Here is an 18,538-nt window from a genome sequence, read left to right as displayed (position 1 = left end):
AAAGGCAGGCAAGTGCCCTTGTTTATGATCACCTACCACTTAGGTGAGTCTGAGCTCCTAACCCAAACCAGCCCTGGACACCCTGGAGCTCAGAAAAAGAGTTGCAGTTTAAAAAAGCAACTACAGGGCGCCTGGGTGGCTCAGTTGGTTAAGCAACTGCCTTCGGCTCAGGTCATGATCCTGGAGTCCCTGGATCGAGTCCCGTGTCGGGCTCCCTACTCGGCAGGGAGTCTGCTTCTCCCTCTCCCACTCCCCCCTCTTGTGCTCTCTCTCTCACTCTCTCTCTCAAAATAAATAAATAAAATCTTTAAAATAAATAAATAAATAAAAATAAAAAAGCAACTACATTATAAAGGAACCAGCTCTAGAACTCTGTCAAATGACAGGGAATTGTAGAACTCTCTCCAGGTTTGGAGGGGCAGAGGAATGCCTTTGTTTACATTTCCCCTCTACTTTGATGGTAAGAGGGGAGCAGGGTCTAAAGTTCCTGGCTGGCCAGCTATCTTAGTGAGCTTTCAAGCCCCTAGCACAGAACAGCCCCAGCCTTCCCATTAAGGCAGCCCCAGCACAGTGTCAGCTACAGTTCCAGTCATCTTGCCAAGGCAACACAGACACAAAGCATCCAGAACACCCCACGCTCACACCCACTTCTGTTCCAGGTGACTCACCAGAGCACAATCTGTGCAGAGAACCCCGGGACCTCCCAGCCCACACTTGCTTCAGCTCCAGCTGTGTACCACGAAATCCCTGCACACAGTGCCATAAGACCACCTGGCCCACTCAGTTCTAGCCATTTTTCCAGGGTGTCCCTTGCATGGAATGTCCCTGGACACCCCAGCTTGCACTTACTTCAGTTGTCTTGCCAGGGCACCTTCTATATAGAGAGCCCTGGGAACTGCCCAGCCCGTTCTTGCTTCAGTTTCAGCCTTCCCATGAAAGCAGCCCCACATTGGAGTGCTCCAAGCCCCCCAACCCATCCACTTATACCTCCAGCCAACTAGCTAAAACTTCTGGGCACCAAATCTACACAAGGAACTTAACTATGCAAGGCCATTCCTTCAAAGTTAGGAGAAGTAACTGTTCTGCCTAATTCATAAACACAAACACGGAAAGTCAAACAAAATGAAAAGACAGAGGAATATGCTCCAAATGAATGAATAAGAAAAAACTCAGAAATAAACCTAAACAAAACAGATAAGCAATCTACCTGATAGAGTGTTTAAAGTAATGGTCATAAAGATGCTCACCAGAGTGAAGAGTGGATAAACTCAGTGAGAACTTCAGCAAAGAGATAAAGAACCAGAGTTGAAGAACACAATAACTGAAATGAAACATACACTAAAGGGAATCAACAGCAGATTAAAAGATACAAAAGAATAGATCCACAATCTAGAAAATTAAATAATGGAAAGCACTTAAGCTGAACAGCAAAAAGAAAATAAAAATAAAAATAGGCTAGATTAAGGGATCTCTGGGATAATATCAAAAGTACTAATATTCACATTGTAAGGGTCCCATAATGAGAAGAGAAAAAGAAGCAGAAAATTTATTTGAAGAAATGATAGCTGAAAATTTCCCTAACCTGAGGAAGAAAATAGACATCCAGGTCCTGGAATCATGGAGAGCCCCACACAAAATGAATTCAAAGAGGTCCCCACCAAGACACATAATAATTAAAATGTCAAAGATTAAAGATAAAGAGACAATCTTAAAAAGCAGCAAGGAAGACACAACTAGCTACATACAAGTGAAACCCCATAAGGCTATCAGCTGATTTTTCAGCAGAAACTTTACAGGCCAGAAGAGAGAGGCATGATTTATTCAAAGTGCTAAAGGAAAAAACCTACAACCAAGAATATTCCACATGGCAAGATTATCACTCAGAATTAAAGGAGAGCTAAAGATTTCCTAGATAAACAAAAGTTAAAGGAGTTCATCACCACTAAATTGGCCTTACAAGAAATGTTTAAGTGACTTCTTTAAGTGGAAAAGAAAAGGCCATAATAAGAAGAAAATTATGAGATAAAAAAAATTCATAAGCAAAAACAAATTCAGTAGATCAATCATTTTTAAAGTTAGTATGAAGGTTAAAAGACAAAAGAACTCACAAAATGATATAAAATGTGACAATATGTACATAAAACAGGGGAGACTATAAATGAAATTCTTTTAGAATGTCTTTGAACTTAATTGAATACAATTTAATATAGACTGTTTTGTACTTAGGATATTATATATGAACCTCATGGCAAACACAAACTAAAAACCTACACAGATGCACAAAAAAATAAAGAGAAAATAATCAAAGCATAATACTAAAGAAAGCTATCAATCCCAATGAAAGTAGGAAACAGAACTACAAAAACCAGGTAACAATTAACAAAATGGCAATAAGTACATACCTATTAATAATTACTTCAAATAGCCTAAATGTTTCACTCATAAGACACAGAGTGACTGAATGGATTAAAAAAACAAACAACAACAAAAAAAAAGACCCATCTACATACTGCCTATAAGAGACTCATTCTGGGCCTAAACGCACATAAACACTGAAAGTGAAGGAATGGAAAAATATATTCTATGCAAATTAAAGTGGAAAAAAAGTCATGGTAGCAATACTTATATCAGACAAAATGACTTTAAAATAAAGATTATAATAAGAGACCAAAAAAGACATTACATAATGATAAAGGGGGTCAGTCAAGCAGGAAGATATAACAATTGTAAATATCTATGCACCCAACAATGGAGCACCTAAATACACAAAGCAACTGTTAATGGAAATAAAGGGGGAAATTGATAGTAATACAATAACAGAAGGGGACTTTAACACCCCACTTACATCAGTGGAGAGATAATCCAGGAGGAAATCAATAAGGAAACAGTGGCTTTGAATGATACATTAGACCAGATAGACCTCTTAGATATATAGAGTACATTCCATCCAAAACCAGCAGAATATACCTTCAAGTGCACATGGAACATTCTCCAGGATAGATCACATGTTAGGCCACCAAAAAAAAACTCTCAGTAAGTTTAAGATGATTGAAATCATCTCAAGAATCTTTTCTGACCACAACAGTATGAAACTAAAAATAAAAAAAAATAAATTGTGGGGGGAAAACCCCCCACAAATATGTAGAAGCTAAACAACATACTACTAAATGAAGAAGTCAAAGAGGAAATAAAAATATACATGGAGAGAAATGAAAATGAAAACACAACAATCTAAAATCTTGGAGATGCAGTGAAAGAAGTTCTAAGAGGAAAGTTTACAGAGAGACCTACCTCCAAGAAACAAAAATAATCTCAGATGAACAACCTAACTTTTCATCTATGGGTATCAGAAAAAGAATAAACCTAAGGTTAGTAGAAAAAAGGAAATAATAAAGATCAGACAAGAAATAAAGGAAATTACAAAGATTAGAACAGAAATGAATAGAGATTTAAAAACAATAGAAAAGATCAATGACACCAAAAGTTGGTTCTTTGAAAAGACAAACAAAATCGATAAACCTTTAACCAGACTCATCAATAAAAAAAAGAGGACTCAAATAAAATCAGAAATTAAAGAAGTAACAATGAACATCACAAAAATACCAAGGATTATACAAGACTACTACAAGAAATTATATGCCATCAAACTGGACAACCTAGAATAAATGGGTGAATTTCTAGAAATATACAATCTTTCAAAATTTAATCAGGAAGAAATAGAAAATCTGAACAGACCAACTACTAGTAACAAAATTGAATTGGTAATCAAAAAACTCCCAACAAACAAATGCCCAGAACCAGATGGGTTCATAGGTAAATTCTACCAAACATTTAAAGAAGAGTTAACAACTATTTTCCTCAAACCACTCTAAAAAATAGAAGAGAAAGTAAACCTTCCAAATTCATTCTATGAGGCCAGCATTACCCTGATACCAAAGCCAGACAAAGACATCGACAAGAAGAGAAAACTACAGACCAATATCCCTGGTGAACATATAAGCAAAAATTCTCAACAAAGTATTAGCAAACCAAATTCAATAATACATTAAAAAGATCATTCACCATGATCAAGTGGGATTTATGCGAGGTATGCAGGATGGTTCCACATCTGCTAATCAACCAATGTGATATATCATATATAACAAAGTAAAAGATAAAAAAAATCGTGTCAATACATGCAGAAAAAAAAAATTGACAAAATTCAACATTTGTTCATGATAAAAACTCTTAACAAAGTGGGTTTAGAGGGAATATATTTCAATATAATAAAAGCCATATACAACAAACCCATAGCTAAAATCATACTTGATGGTGAAAAACTTAAAACTTTTCCCTCAAGATGAGGAACAAGATAAAGATATCTATTCTCACCATTTTTATTTAACATAGTACTGAAAGTCCTAGCCACAGCAATCAGACAAGAAAAAAATAGTAAAAAGCATCCAAACTGGCAAAGAAGAAGTAGAACTGTCACTATTTGCAAATGACATGATGTTATATACATATATATATAACCCTAAAGACTCCACCAAAAAACTGTTAGAACTAGTCATTAGTAAAGTTGCAGGATACAAAATCAATAAAAATCAGTTGTATTTCTATACACTAAAACAAAGTAGCAGAAAATTATGAAGCCAATCCCATTTACAATTGCACCAAAAAAAAAAAAAAAAACCTAGAAACAAATTTAACTAAGGAGGTGAAAGACATGTACTCCAAAAAATAAAAAACGCTAATAAAAGAAATTAAAAATGACACAAATAGAGATGCCTGGGTGGCTCAGTCAGTTAATGTCTGCCTTTGGCTCAGGTCATGATCCCAGTGTCCTGGGATCAAGTCATGCACCAGGCTCCTTGCTCAGCAGGGAGCCTGCTTCTCCCTCTGCCTGCCACTCTACCTGCTTATGCTCTCTCTCTCTCTGACAAATAAATAAATAAAATCTTTAAAAAATGACACAAATAAATGGAAAGATCTACCATGCTCAGAGATTGGAAGAATTCATAATGTCAAAATGCCAATACTACTCAAAGCAATCTACAAATCAATGCAATCGCTATCAAAATATCAATAGTATTTTTCACACACACAAAAAATAGTACTAAAATTTGTATGGAACTACAAAAGACCCAGAATCTTGAAAAACAATCTTGAAAAAGAACAAAGTTGGAGGTATCATAATTCCAGACTTCAAGATACACTACAAAACTATAGTAATCAGAATAGTATGGTACTGGCACAAAATAGACACATAGATAAATGAAACAGGATAGAGAGCCCAGAAATAAACCCACACTTTTATGGTCAGTTAATCTACAACAAAGAAGACAAGAATATACAATGGGGCAATGGCAGCAATCTCTTGGACATTGGCCTTGACAACAATTTTTTAGATCTGTCTCCTCAGGCAAGGGAAACAAAAGCAAAAATAAACTATTGGGACTATACCAAATAAACTTTTGCATAGTAAAGGAAACTATCAACAAAATAAAAAGATAACCTACTGAATGGGAGAAGATATTTGCAAATGATATATTTGATAAGGGATTAATATCCAAAATATATAAAGAATTTACACAACTCAACACCAAAAAGCAAAACAATCTGTTAAAAAATAGAGGACTTGAACAGACATTTTTCTAAAGACATATAGGTGGCCAATATACACGAGAAGATGCTCATCATCACTAATTATCAGGAAAATGCAGATCAAAACCAAAATAAGCTATCACCTTACACCTGTCAGAATGGCTAGAATCAAAAAGACAAGAAATAACAAGTGCTGATGAGGATGTGGAGAAAATGCCTTTTTAGTGGGAATGTAAATTGGTTCAACTGCTGTGGAAAAGAGTATGGAGTTTCCTCAAAATAGTAAAGAAATAACATATGATCCAGTAATTCCATTACTGGATTTTTACTAAAAAAAAAAACAAAAAAAAAACGGAAACACTAGGTTGAAAATATATATGCACCCCTATGTTTGTTGCAGGATTATTTACAATAACCAAGATATGGAAGCAACCAAAGTGTACATGATAGATTAGTAAAGAAGATGTGATTCATATATACAATGGACTATTAATCAGCCATAAAAATAGAGTGAAATCTTACAATTTACAACAACATGGATGGAACTGGAGGGTATTATGCTAAGTGAAATAAGTCAGAGAAAAATAAATACCATATGATTTCACTTATATGTGGGATCTAAAACACACACAAAAAATGAACAAACACAAATAGGCTCAAATACCAAGAATAAACTGGTGGTTTGCAGAGGGAAGGGCCTTGGGAGGAAGGGAAAAATAGGTGGAGGGCATTAAAAGGTATAAACTTTCAGTTATAAAATAAGTCACAAGGATGAAAAATACAGCATGAGGATTTAGACAATAACAATTTAATAACATTGTATGATGACATGGTAACTACGCTTATCCTGGTGAGCATAACTTAATGTATAGAATTGTTGAATCACTATGTTATACACCTGAAACTAATATAATGTGTATGCCAAACATTCTTCAATTTAAAACAAAATCATAGGGAAAAAAGTAAGATCAATTTCAAAGTACATTATAAAGCTATAGTAATCAAAACAGTGTTAAACTAGAATACAGATACTTTGGCCAATGGGATAGAGAGTCCAGAAATATACCCATGCATATACAACCAACAAGTCTTTGACATAGGTGCCAAGAATACACAGTGGAAAAGGATAGACTCATCAATAAATGGTGCTGGGGATACTAGATATCCACAAGCAAAAGAAAAAAATTGAACCCTTATCTTACACCATACAAAAAAATCAACTCAAAATAGATTAAAGACTTAAATATAAGACGTGAACCTGTAAAACTCCTAAAAGAAAACATAAGTGGGAAGCTCCTTGACATTGGTCTTGGCATTGATTTTTTGGAACCAAAAAGCACAAGCAACAAAAGCAAAAATAAACAAGTGAGACTGCTAAAAAGTTTCTGCACAGCAAAAAACGGAAACAATAAAATGAAAAGGTAACCTATGCAATGGGAGAAAATATTTGCAGACTATATATCAGGTAAGGGTTAATAACTAGAATATATGAGGAACTCATACAACTCAATAACAAAATAACAAAATAATTCAATTGAAAAATGGGCAAAGTACTTGAATAGATGTTTTTCCAAAGAAGACATACAGATAACCAAAATGTATATAAAAATATACTCATCATCGTTTATCATCATTTCAAAACTATAATGAGATATCATCTTTCACCTGTTGGGGTAGCTCATAATCAAAAAGACAAAAGGTAACAAGTGTTGTCAAGGATATGAAAAAAAAGTGAACCCTTGTACATTATTGGTAGGAATATAAATTGGTGTAGCCATTATGAAAAACACTATGGAGGTTTCTCTAAAATTGAGAGTAGAACTACCATATGATCTAACAATTGCCCCACTCTGGATATGTTTTCAAAGGAAATGAAATCAGCATCCCAAAGAGATATCTATAATCCCATATTTATTGCAGCATTATTCACAATAGGTCAGACATGGAAACAACCTAAATGTCTGTTGACAGATGAATGGATTAAAAAATTGTGATATACACATACAAACACAATGGAATATTATTCAGTCTTTAAAAAGGAAATCCTGGGCGCCTGGGTGGCTCAGTTGGTTAAGCGACTGCCTTCGGCTCAGGTCATGATCCTGGAGTCCCTGGATCAAGTCCCGCATCGGGCTCCCTGCTCGGCAGGGAGTCTGCTTCTCCCTCTGGCCCTCCCCCCTCTCATGTGCTCTCTCTCATTCTCTCTCTCTCAAATAAATAAATAAAATCTTTAAAAATAAATAAATAAAAAAAAATAATAAAAATAAAAAGGAAATCCTGCCATTTTTGACAAATTGGATGAACCTGCAGGATAATATGCTAATTAAAACTAGCCAAACATAGGCAAATACTGCATGCTCTCACATATTTGTGGATCAAAAAAAAAACCCCAAAACAGAAAAACCTTGAACTCATAGTAATAGAGAGAAGATTGGTAGTTACCAGGGGCTTAGGAGAGGTGGAGAGAGTTAAAAAGGAGATGTTGGTCAAAGGGAACAAACTTTCAGTTATAAGATGAATAATTTCTTGATCCTAACGTATAAGATGGTGACTAAGTTAATAGTAATAATGTATTACATACTTGAATTTGCCAAAAAAGTAGATATCAAGTGTTTTCATCACACACACACACACACAGTCAGCTGATGGATATGTTAATTAGCTTAATTGTGGTAATCCTGTCACAATGTATATCAAAACATGGTATGTAATCTAAATATATACAGCTTTTGTCAATTATACCTCAATAAACTGCAGAAAAAAAGAAAATGCTATACCACAATGCTATTTTTTATTTGGTATGTAGTCCATACTTTTAAGACAATTTGGATTAATAAATAGGAGAGAAAATTATTTCCATTTCTGTATACTAGTTGATGTCTTATCCTTTAAAAAGTAAAATTTAATATGTGATGCTTTATCATATTGAAAAATATATTTGATAGCATCTCCTTTGGAATTTATTGCAATGAATGAATATAAGTTTATATTGAATAATTTCCAACTTTATTAATACTACTCCTTTATTTGTCATTCTAATATTGTTGTGTCAGGAAAAAGATATTCATAGTCACTAGTGGGAATGTACATCATCACATTTTTGTAAAGATATTTGTCAATAAGAAAAAAAAGGAAGCAAGAGACTTACAAATTTGCACTCTGTAATCTAGTCATTCTATTTTTGGAAACCTATTCTAAGGAAATAATGACAGATGTGGACAAGGATTCAAGCAAATAAGCTGTTTATAGCAGCATATTTAAACAACAAAATTAAAAATAACCCAATTATTCCAAAGTGATAGATCAGTTAAATAAATTCTGCATGTAAATGAAATAATTAAAATTACATTTTATGAAAAACTCTTAGTGTTTTGATAACTGCTTATGATAGAATGTTAAGTGAGAATCTCTTTAGAACAAAGCATTTTCTTATAAAAATAAATGTATCTGAATTATGAAATATATTTAAGTGAAAATATGATGAATGGTTTTTACTTCCTTTTTTGTGCTTTCCTGTATTCTCTAATTTTTATTGGGAACTATTATATTTATGATTTAAAGAAAATTATTCTTTTAAAAAATATGATTCTGATCTCTGCTTTGATCTTAAATTTCGCTGTCTATACAACACTCAGCACAGTTGCTTTTTAGGGAAAGATCTCTAGCATGCTACAAAAGATTACACATAATATTCTAAAAGATGGTTGCTATATTTATGCCATTGTTGTTTTTTTTTTTTTCCACTTAAAACAGTATTCTCATAGTGGGATTTATCTTCTCTCTTATCCTGTACTGATTAAGGATCCTCCTCCTTTCACCTTTCGTTTTAAGTGACTGGTAGCCTCCAGGTTTTTCCCACACTTTCTGTTTGCACAAGGCTCTGTGACCTATTGCTCATGTTAAAATAGAAAGAAGAAACATCTGGGTTTTGAAAAAAGCAAATATTGTAAGAACAAAGGCATGAGAGATGGATTTTATTTTAGTACAGACTATTGTTCAGTCATATGACTTTCTTTTGTCACATAAACACACATGGCAATCAAAACATGCTGGGAGAGTTTTTTCTTCCTCTCTCGAAAAGTGTCTATGTAAGGGCAAAATTTAAAAAGAAAGTTGAGATAGTCATCTAGAAATTTGTTTCTTTAAACGTGCTATAAAGAATAAAATTTGTAAAAAAGAATAAAATTAGGAGCATAGAGCACTAGTTATTCAGAATAGAGTCTATATCAGCACTTGCAATAGAACTCTTTGTGATGATGGAAATATTCTATATCTGCATTGTCCAATACCATAGTCACTAGCCACATGTGGCTACTTAACACTTGAAATGAAGCTGATGTGACTGAAGAACTGAATTTTTTTATGTATTTCAGTGAATTTAAATTTTGTTACAATCTACCTTGTGTTTATGAACTACCCTATTGAACAATGTAGGTCTATTCAAATTTAGCCTGAATTCAGGATAAACTCGTGTGGCTTTAGTATCACTATTTAGCTATAACTTCTTATTATCTATTTTAAAAAATAATTTTATAATAAAAAATTAGTAATAATTTTTAAGATTTTTCAAGGGATCATAGCTATTATTATTGCCAAACTTATCATACTTAGAAAGTCAATCTTTAAAATAAAATGAAACACAATCTTTAAAATAAAATGAAGTTATATTAAAATAGAGTACCAAAATACTTGCATAATCAAAGTAAAAATGTGAAAGTGAAAATTCTGTTTGGAAAATGCCTAAAAATAGGGGCGCCTGGCTGGCTCAGATGGTTAAGCGTCTGCCTTCGGCTCAGGTCATGATCCCAGGGTCCTGGGATCGAGCCCCACAAAGGGCTCCTGGCTCAGCAGGGAGCCTGCTTCTCCCTCTCCCTCTGCCTCTCTCCCTGCTTATGCTCCCTCTCTCTATCTCTGTGTGTCAAGTGAATAAATAAAATCTTTTAAAAAAAAAAAAGGAAAATGCCTAAAAATAGTAAAAGAAAAAGAACATTTTATGTACCTGCTAAATCTAAGGAATTAAATGTGATTGAATTATTTTTTAAGTTACAAAATACAATGAATAAATTCCATTTATACAAATGCATTACACTGTATATAATGGGACATTCTTAGATATTTTAAATAACTACACATTATTATTTGATAAAGTTATGTCACTGCTGTATATAAAGATGTTTTGAATATACAGGAAAGTAAATAAACCTTATATCCCAATTAACTATCATCCTGTAGGTTTCCTTTATTTCACCTACGTTTGCTATGATATTTTCCTGTGTAGTTGGGCAATAGTATAAAAAACTCTTGATAAACATATTAAATGACAGTGTAGTATTCCACTGAGTGGTTATGCAACATTTGCTTAACCAATTCTCTTTTAGGATGTTTAGGCTATTTCTGACATTTTATGTTAAAATAAAGCTAGGATAAACATTCACCAATTTTTAAAATCATGGTTTGTTATTATCAATAATAAATATGGTTTTTGCTCTTAGAGAAAAATATCATGGCCCTATTCTGAAAGAACTTTCTCTAGAATATAATAATTTCTAGACAGAAGGAAGAAAGGGATGTTCACAGAATTTGAGTATCTAAAATTTTGAATTTCCTTATTGCCAATATACCACAATAAAGTCACCTTTAGTTTTTCTCTATAAATTACATGAAATTATATCACACAAAGAAACACTTATATTTTCTCTTTTTGCTCACAGACGGTAGCAGTTTACTCCTTCGCAACCTATTAGAAAAACAAACCTCCATACGCATAGGCATGTGCTGTTCTGAAATCCCACAATGATACATGTTTCTTGTCAACAGAGAAAACATAGAAAGGAATCCTCCATGCCTTTTTGGTCTTGAATCAGCTGACAAAACCTACCCATATGGCCTTGTAGGTTCACTCTCATCTAACTTCCAAATGTCTACCTCTTTTGGGCTTTAAACCTATTCTTCATATTAAGTAACAGACACTTTGGAGATATTGAAGTTGTTTGCAATTTAGAAAGCCAGTAGATTTACAGTTTCTCAGACATAGGGTTTTCAATTAGTGAAAATGAAGATAAGCAGGTCCATGATTGGTCTTGTCCCCAGAGGATTTAGTAAGTTCTCTGTTAGTTCAACAACAATAAAATAACAATAATACAAAGTGTTTTAAAGGTGAGTCAGACAAACATTTGGAAGGAAAAACTCTGTGCCACATTGATCAGATGTAGAGGAAAGAAGATGAAGAAGCAAGAGGTTGCTTTATTTACATTTCACACATTTTATATCAATGTTTACCAGATATTGAACAATTTTGATATTAAATTAATACCAATAGAGCTACATATTTTTTATCCATACCTTTCTTCCAATTAATAATATGCAGAATTCCACATATTTTTCCTTAGCTACAATTTTTTGATCATTTAGGAGGCGTTGAAATTCAATTTAAAGGCTAAAACAAAAGCTTAAATGGTGTGCTTTCTGTTTTGTGAATCGCAGACACTGCTTTACTGATACAACACCCAAGATTCTAAGCTGACATCAAAGCAAAAAAAAAAAAAAATCATCTGAAATGACAGCAGCAGCTGCAGCATCTGCCTCTAAATTAGGCTGTGTTTCAAAGTCTGGACTCAACTGCTAAGCAGTATAAAGACCCAGGAGGAAGGCTGCCCAGAAAAGAGTGAGCCTTCCGACCTAACACATCAAAGTAACACATGCTAGAAGAGCAATAAACGCATGTGGCCCACATTCACGTGCTGCCTAATTGCACTGGGCTCAGGAAACCAAGACAAACCTTCAGCTGATTCCTGGTTTAAGAGAGGATTTGAGATCTTTTCTATGCAGAAAGCTGACACAAATTGGTTGCAGATTACAGTCTGACTCTGCAATGAAGCATCCCATAATTTCAAAAGATGGCCATTTCAGTGTCATATGGCATCTTCAAAACACTGACTTCTTAATGTAGTAACATATAAACTAACCATTAGGTATAAATAAAAGTTTAAAAATTAGCTTCATAAACGAAGAAAGCCTTAATTTGTACATTCAGGGATAGATGCTTTGAGGAAAGACTTTTTCATTTGTTTTGCATAAAATTACCAATTTTGAGGGCATTTATCTTATAAATCATAAGCTATTTAACAAGAACTTTGAATACTAATACCTATTAAGAGGGGAGAGAAATAGTTATGTTTTAGAAGTATTTTTTAGTAGAAATGCCTACTGTCATAAGGTTTGCATTAAGGCATCATTACTATATATAGACAATGTAATATATTTAGTAGCACAATTTGCAATTAGATACAATGCAACACACATAAGAAAAGCTTAATATATTAGAACTCTGAATTCTTTTATTCTGTGTTCATACCTTTATGCTCTTTACTGTATTTTACAGCACAATGCCCTATTATTCTACAAAATACTCCTCTGTATGTGTGAATTACTGAAGTTAACTTACACAGTTACCTGAGGAGACTTTAATTATAATTAGTGGAAGGCTGATAATTAATCCTATTAAGTGAAATATGCATGAATTTTCACTGAACATATGCACTGGAAAAAAACCTCAGAACTATGCAGGGTGGTTATAAATAGATGAGAATAGAAAGGGGAAAATGTAATACTAAAATTCAAAAAATTTTGGCTATGTTTAGATAAATAAACATGATTGCAAGGCTTTGGGAGTCAGAAAACTAGAATTAATTTTCTTAGTGCTCAAGTGATAAACATCATAAAATAAATTCTGCAAGAATATATTGTATCATATATTAAGAGTCTATCCCCAGAATGCTGATGAAATTCCAATTTCATTGACATTAATAGACTCTGAATTTATATGTCTACCACATATAATAGGTTGAGTCACTTTATCTCACTTCTTGGAAAATATCAGCATTGAGTACTTTGCAGAAGGGCGGGTCATGTAATGGATCATTCTTCATTATGGTGGTGGGAATTTGGGGAATAAAAAAGTCATTCCAAACAATTCATGTAATGGTCTCTAGTATCAATATCTGGTGCTAATGTGGCTCTCAGGGGAAGGGGGGAAAAACTGTTATCTTTGTGACAATTCTGGTTGCTGTGCTTCTCTGGACATTCTCACATTTCTTAATGTCACAATACTGTCCCACTACATAATGTATGAAATGACCTCAATGAATGCCCTTTGTCAGGGTATAAAACTAGTAGTATGGGTGCCTGGGTGGCTCAGTTGGTTAAGCGACTGCCTTCGGCTCAGGTCATGATCCTGGAGTCCCGGGATCGAGTCCCGCATTGGGCTCCCTGCTCGGCAGGGAGCCTGCTTCTGCCTCTGACCCTCCCCCCCTCATGTGCTCTCTCTCTCTCATTCTCTCTGTCTCAAATAAATAAATAAAATCTTTAAAAAAAAAAACTAGTAGTATGACCAAATCACAAAGAGACCATAGTGTAGGTCTAGAAATGTTGGAGTGTATTTGTCCCTTTGGGACATCTCCCTGATTTACATCTACCTCAAGATGGAGATGAGCAAAGGTGGATCCTAATGTTACAGAAGATCTGCCAAGGAGGAGGTCAGAAAGAACCAAATCTAGTAGAACTTTGGGTATACATGGATGAGTAACAGTTCCCATATTGGATATATGCCAATTTCAATTCTGAATTCTGTCTTTTTCTCTGAGAGGTGTTTATCTTACTTGACCAATAACTGTAACTATCTAAACAACCATGTATTATTACAAGCTGTTTGATGTTACTTGCCTAGCCATAGATAGCCAGGATTATGGAGTCAGAAGGAAGACATTGGGAAACGTGCTAAATATGCATTGGTCTGTATGTGTAGAGTCTAAGTTTGGAAGGGTATTGGTTCAGTCTACAGGCTTGAGTGTTTATGGATGCACAGATCAGTGGCACTGTCCCTTTGCTTATGACACCTGCCTTTTATCTTCTCTAGTAGCAGTTCTGTGCCAAGGCATGGTGACTCTGATGGAACTTACAAAATCTGTGTCTATAAGGGGTTTTACCCTTAGCACAATCTCTTCTAACTAAATGGAAAATTTTGAGGTCAGATTGAAAACATTTTCAAAATAATTATAACTATCATTTGTACACACCTTACCATTCACAAAATTTGTTTCACATGCATTCTTGTTAATCCTCCCCAGCAACTCATAAGGCATTTTTTTTAATGCCCAATTACAGGTGAAGAAACTTGAAAGAGAAAGATACCCTAAATCATACAGCTAGATAGTGGTAATAACCAGGACACCTACATCCCCAAGACCTTCTGCCTCTGATTCCTTTACAGTTTCTACATCACTCACAGCCATCTCTTATACTTTCAGTGTTTTAGGGAGCCTATCATCAGAGGATTAAACAGAGAAGCAGTAACTTTTCCAATGCTTCATCTTTAAAGTTATCCTGAAAATCATTTTTAAAAAGTCCTTAGTCTGGGTTTATTTGAAATATTTCATTATGATCATAAGTAAAATTATAATTTTATGTTATTTATGCCTTACTGGTTCTTAACTATTTCAAAAATACGTTACAACATTCTTGGCTTACCATAAAATAAGACATACTAGAATATGACATATAGGACTGGCTACCTTATTTTCATTTTTGTTCTATGAAAATATCGATACATAGATGATCTCTCTTTTTTACAGCATGGGAAATATTCTGATTCTATATATTCTTAAATTAGGCAATGTTTAAATCAGACACCATTATTACTGGGATTTTTTTTTGTAGTACTAAGCATCATAAAATGAAATCACATCTACTTTAGATAGGGTGACTATGACCTGGTTTACCTAGGGCACTTGCATAAGAAGAAAAAATCTTAAGTTCCTTCATCAATACCTCAATATATTGACTTCTCTCCCTATGCATTTAAAAGTATTTACAGCATGCTTATTATGGATACACACATATATGTATGCATATGCATATGTGTGTGTGTGTGTGTGTATATAATATATATATATACACCTCTTAAAACAGTCTATAAACATAAAAATAAAATTTGGTAAGTGCTATGAAGCAAGGGGTATAATAAAAGATGTAAAAATTAGACTAAACCTCCCTAAGGAAATGCATTAAAATTAGTAAGAGTTAGCCAGGTGAAAAGTTGGTGGAATAATATTCCATGGTGAAGAATCAGAATCAATTTGTATGAATTCCTATTCAAAGAGGAGCTTTATTTACTCAAGATTCAAAAACAATAATTAAGTGTCTATTATATACCAAGTTACATTCTTGGGACTGATGTAACAACAACAAAAAGGTTTTTCTCCTGCAACTCACACACCAGTAGGGGAAACAATAAACATAAAAGAGAGAAGAGAGGAGGGGAGGGGAGGGGAGGGGAGAGGCAGAAGAGAGGAGATTATAATTTGGGGATAGGGAAAACATGTTTCTTTTTTTTTTTTTTAAAGAAACAATATTGGAATATGTCAGAGAGAGTAACTGAGGTTAGGAGGAGGATGACTTTAGGTTTTCTGGCAGCAAACGCTCCTCTAAGGAGGTGATATTTTTAAGTTTTTATTTAAATTCCAGTTAACATACAGTGTAATAGTTTCAGGTGTACAACTTAGTGATTCAACAATTACATACTGAAGAGGTGATATTTTAACTGTGTTTTGACTGACAAGAATGGGCCAGCCAAGTAAAGATCTGAAGGAAGAAGATTCCAGGCAGGGGAAAGAACAATTTGAGGACCCTTAGATGGAAATGAGCTTCATGTATTTAGGCAACAAATAATCTAAAGCCAGTATGGTTGAAACAGAGAAGAGAGGAGAGCAACTTTAGATGACCTTATTACGGTGAGGCTTATGACCATAATATGGAATTTATACCTCACGGGGTCTCAAGAACCCTTGTGAGCAAGAGTGAGAGAACCTGGACAGGTGGACACAATCATGAGGGTCATTGTATATTAAAGAATTTAAATTTTAGTGCCATGAGGAATCATTGAAGGGTATCAAGAAAATAATGGCATATGTACTCAGTTCATTATTTTAGCTGGTGAGGGGCTTGTGTGGGGAACAAGGATGGAAGGAGAGTGAGTAGTCAGAAGGCCACGGCAGGAGCTCTAAAGGAAGTAATAGTGTTGTAAGCAAAATTATAATGGTAGAGATGGAGAAAAGTGAACAGACTAAAGACCTTATGGTACTTTCAAAAGCCACTAGTGTCTGACCTAAAGATTCAAATGTGCATTATTTCAAAGAATATTATGTTAAGGGTACCATATGCACAAAAAGCAATTTCAAGTAGTGCACTAAAAAATAAATCTTATAAATACTTCCTTTCTCTTAACTTTAATATTTTCTCTCAGGGATATGCTAAATTGGTTTTGTCTTTATTAAAACTTTCTGCTTAAGATGACTTTACCATCATCTTAGAGACCCCTGAAAGTAAAAGTTTACATTGAAAAGCTCATATTCATCTCTAACTACATCAACTTTAACATCACCTTAATTAAATTGAGATTTCTTTATTTTTCTCCTGCTGTTTTAATGAGAATATATTCTACTCTCTGATATATAATAAAAATTATGTGAATACAAATCCATTATAAAACCCTGGTTTTTGAAAGGAAAGATACACTTTGATATTATCAATTGTTTTAGAAAATAAAGCTTTTGTGAAGGGACATGAAACAGCTATTTACATTCTTACCAGATGTAAGAGTATCAAATCAAAATGCTGTTTACATTATTTCAACAAAGAATAGCAATTGATTCTGTCAGGATCTAATTGAAATACCTACTACATGTCACAATATTCCTTTTCCCCTCCTACCAATTGGTGAAGCTAAAATAAATATCTGGCAAAATTCCAATTTTCCTATAGCACTCTTACAGCTTAACCCTTTAGTATTGATTCTCATGAACATTCCTTCTGTTTTGCCCTTTCTTATTATGAATATACATTCAACACAAAATACATATTCCATCAGTAGAGGCCAGACCAACATCTCATGATATTTTCATGATAATAGTGGTTACAATGACCCACCCATATGCTAAACACAGAAGGGCCAACATGTGTAGAAGCCATTTGGGAGTAGTGGTGGAAGGCAGAGAGCAAGTCTAGAATCAGACACACTTTGGTATTTTTGTGTCAGATTCGAGGTCCCAAAGCCAGGGTTGACTTAGGAAACTTCAGGAAGTCCCCAGACGTTTAGGTCACAAGGAGATAAATTTAGGGATGTGAGTCAACTTCTTCATTGAACCACCACTTATTGCTCACATACACTTTGCTTCCCAATGGACCTTTTTAACATAAAAAGGACACAGTCCCTACCATCTAAAAAAATTACACATTAGTGAAAGATTTGGAAAAATAATAATTGAAATTCCAATGGAAGGGTATGAGATAGGATATATTTTAGGATTCCATAGGAAATATGAATTCCAGCCAGGAGAAAGTATTTGGGAAAGGGGGATTATATTCAAAGGAAATGTCCAAGAAAGTACTGTCTATAGAGTAGATAGGAGTTGGACAACAGATGAAGAACAAGAAAAGAACGGAGGCAAGGTGTAGTATACACTGTTGGTTACAAATCCAATATTCTTTCCCATCTTATTCCTTCTTAACAGAACTCTAGCTTTGCTGAGACATCCAACATTCCCATACACAATCATATGCTTCAGGAGAAGCAAACCCTATCCCCAGATCCACGAGTGGTTCTAACTGGTCTAAGGTAGAGTTTCTCAACCATGGCATTACTGATATTTGGTACTGGATACTTCTTTGTTTTTGGTTTTGAAGGGTGAATGAAGGAGAGAGGCTGTTGGAAAGGCCTCTTCACAACTTCAATTTTTGTACTCCGCCATACTGGATGACTTGCAGCTCCCTGGATGTACCCCACTCAGGATGGTGCACATGCTGCTTCCTCTTGGTACCAGTTAAAGATTTCTAGGCTACCATTTGTAGAAATCTCAATACAAACTACCTTAGACAATAAACATATTATTTCACATAT

The sequence above is a fragment of the Neomonachus schauinslandi genome, chromosome 1, assembly GCF_002201575.2.
Source record: "Neomonachus schauinslandi chromosome 1, ASM220157v2, whole genome shotgun sequence".
NCBI lineage: Eukaryota > Metazoa > Chordata > Mammalia > Carnivora > Phocidae > Neomonachus > Neomonachus schauinslandi.
The sequence above is the reverse complement of the archived record's forward strand: the minus strand, read 5'-3'. Positions refer to the sequence as shown.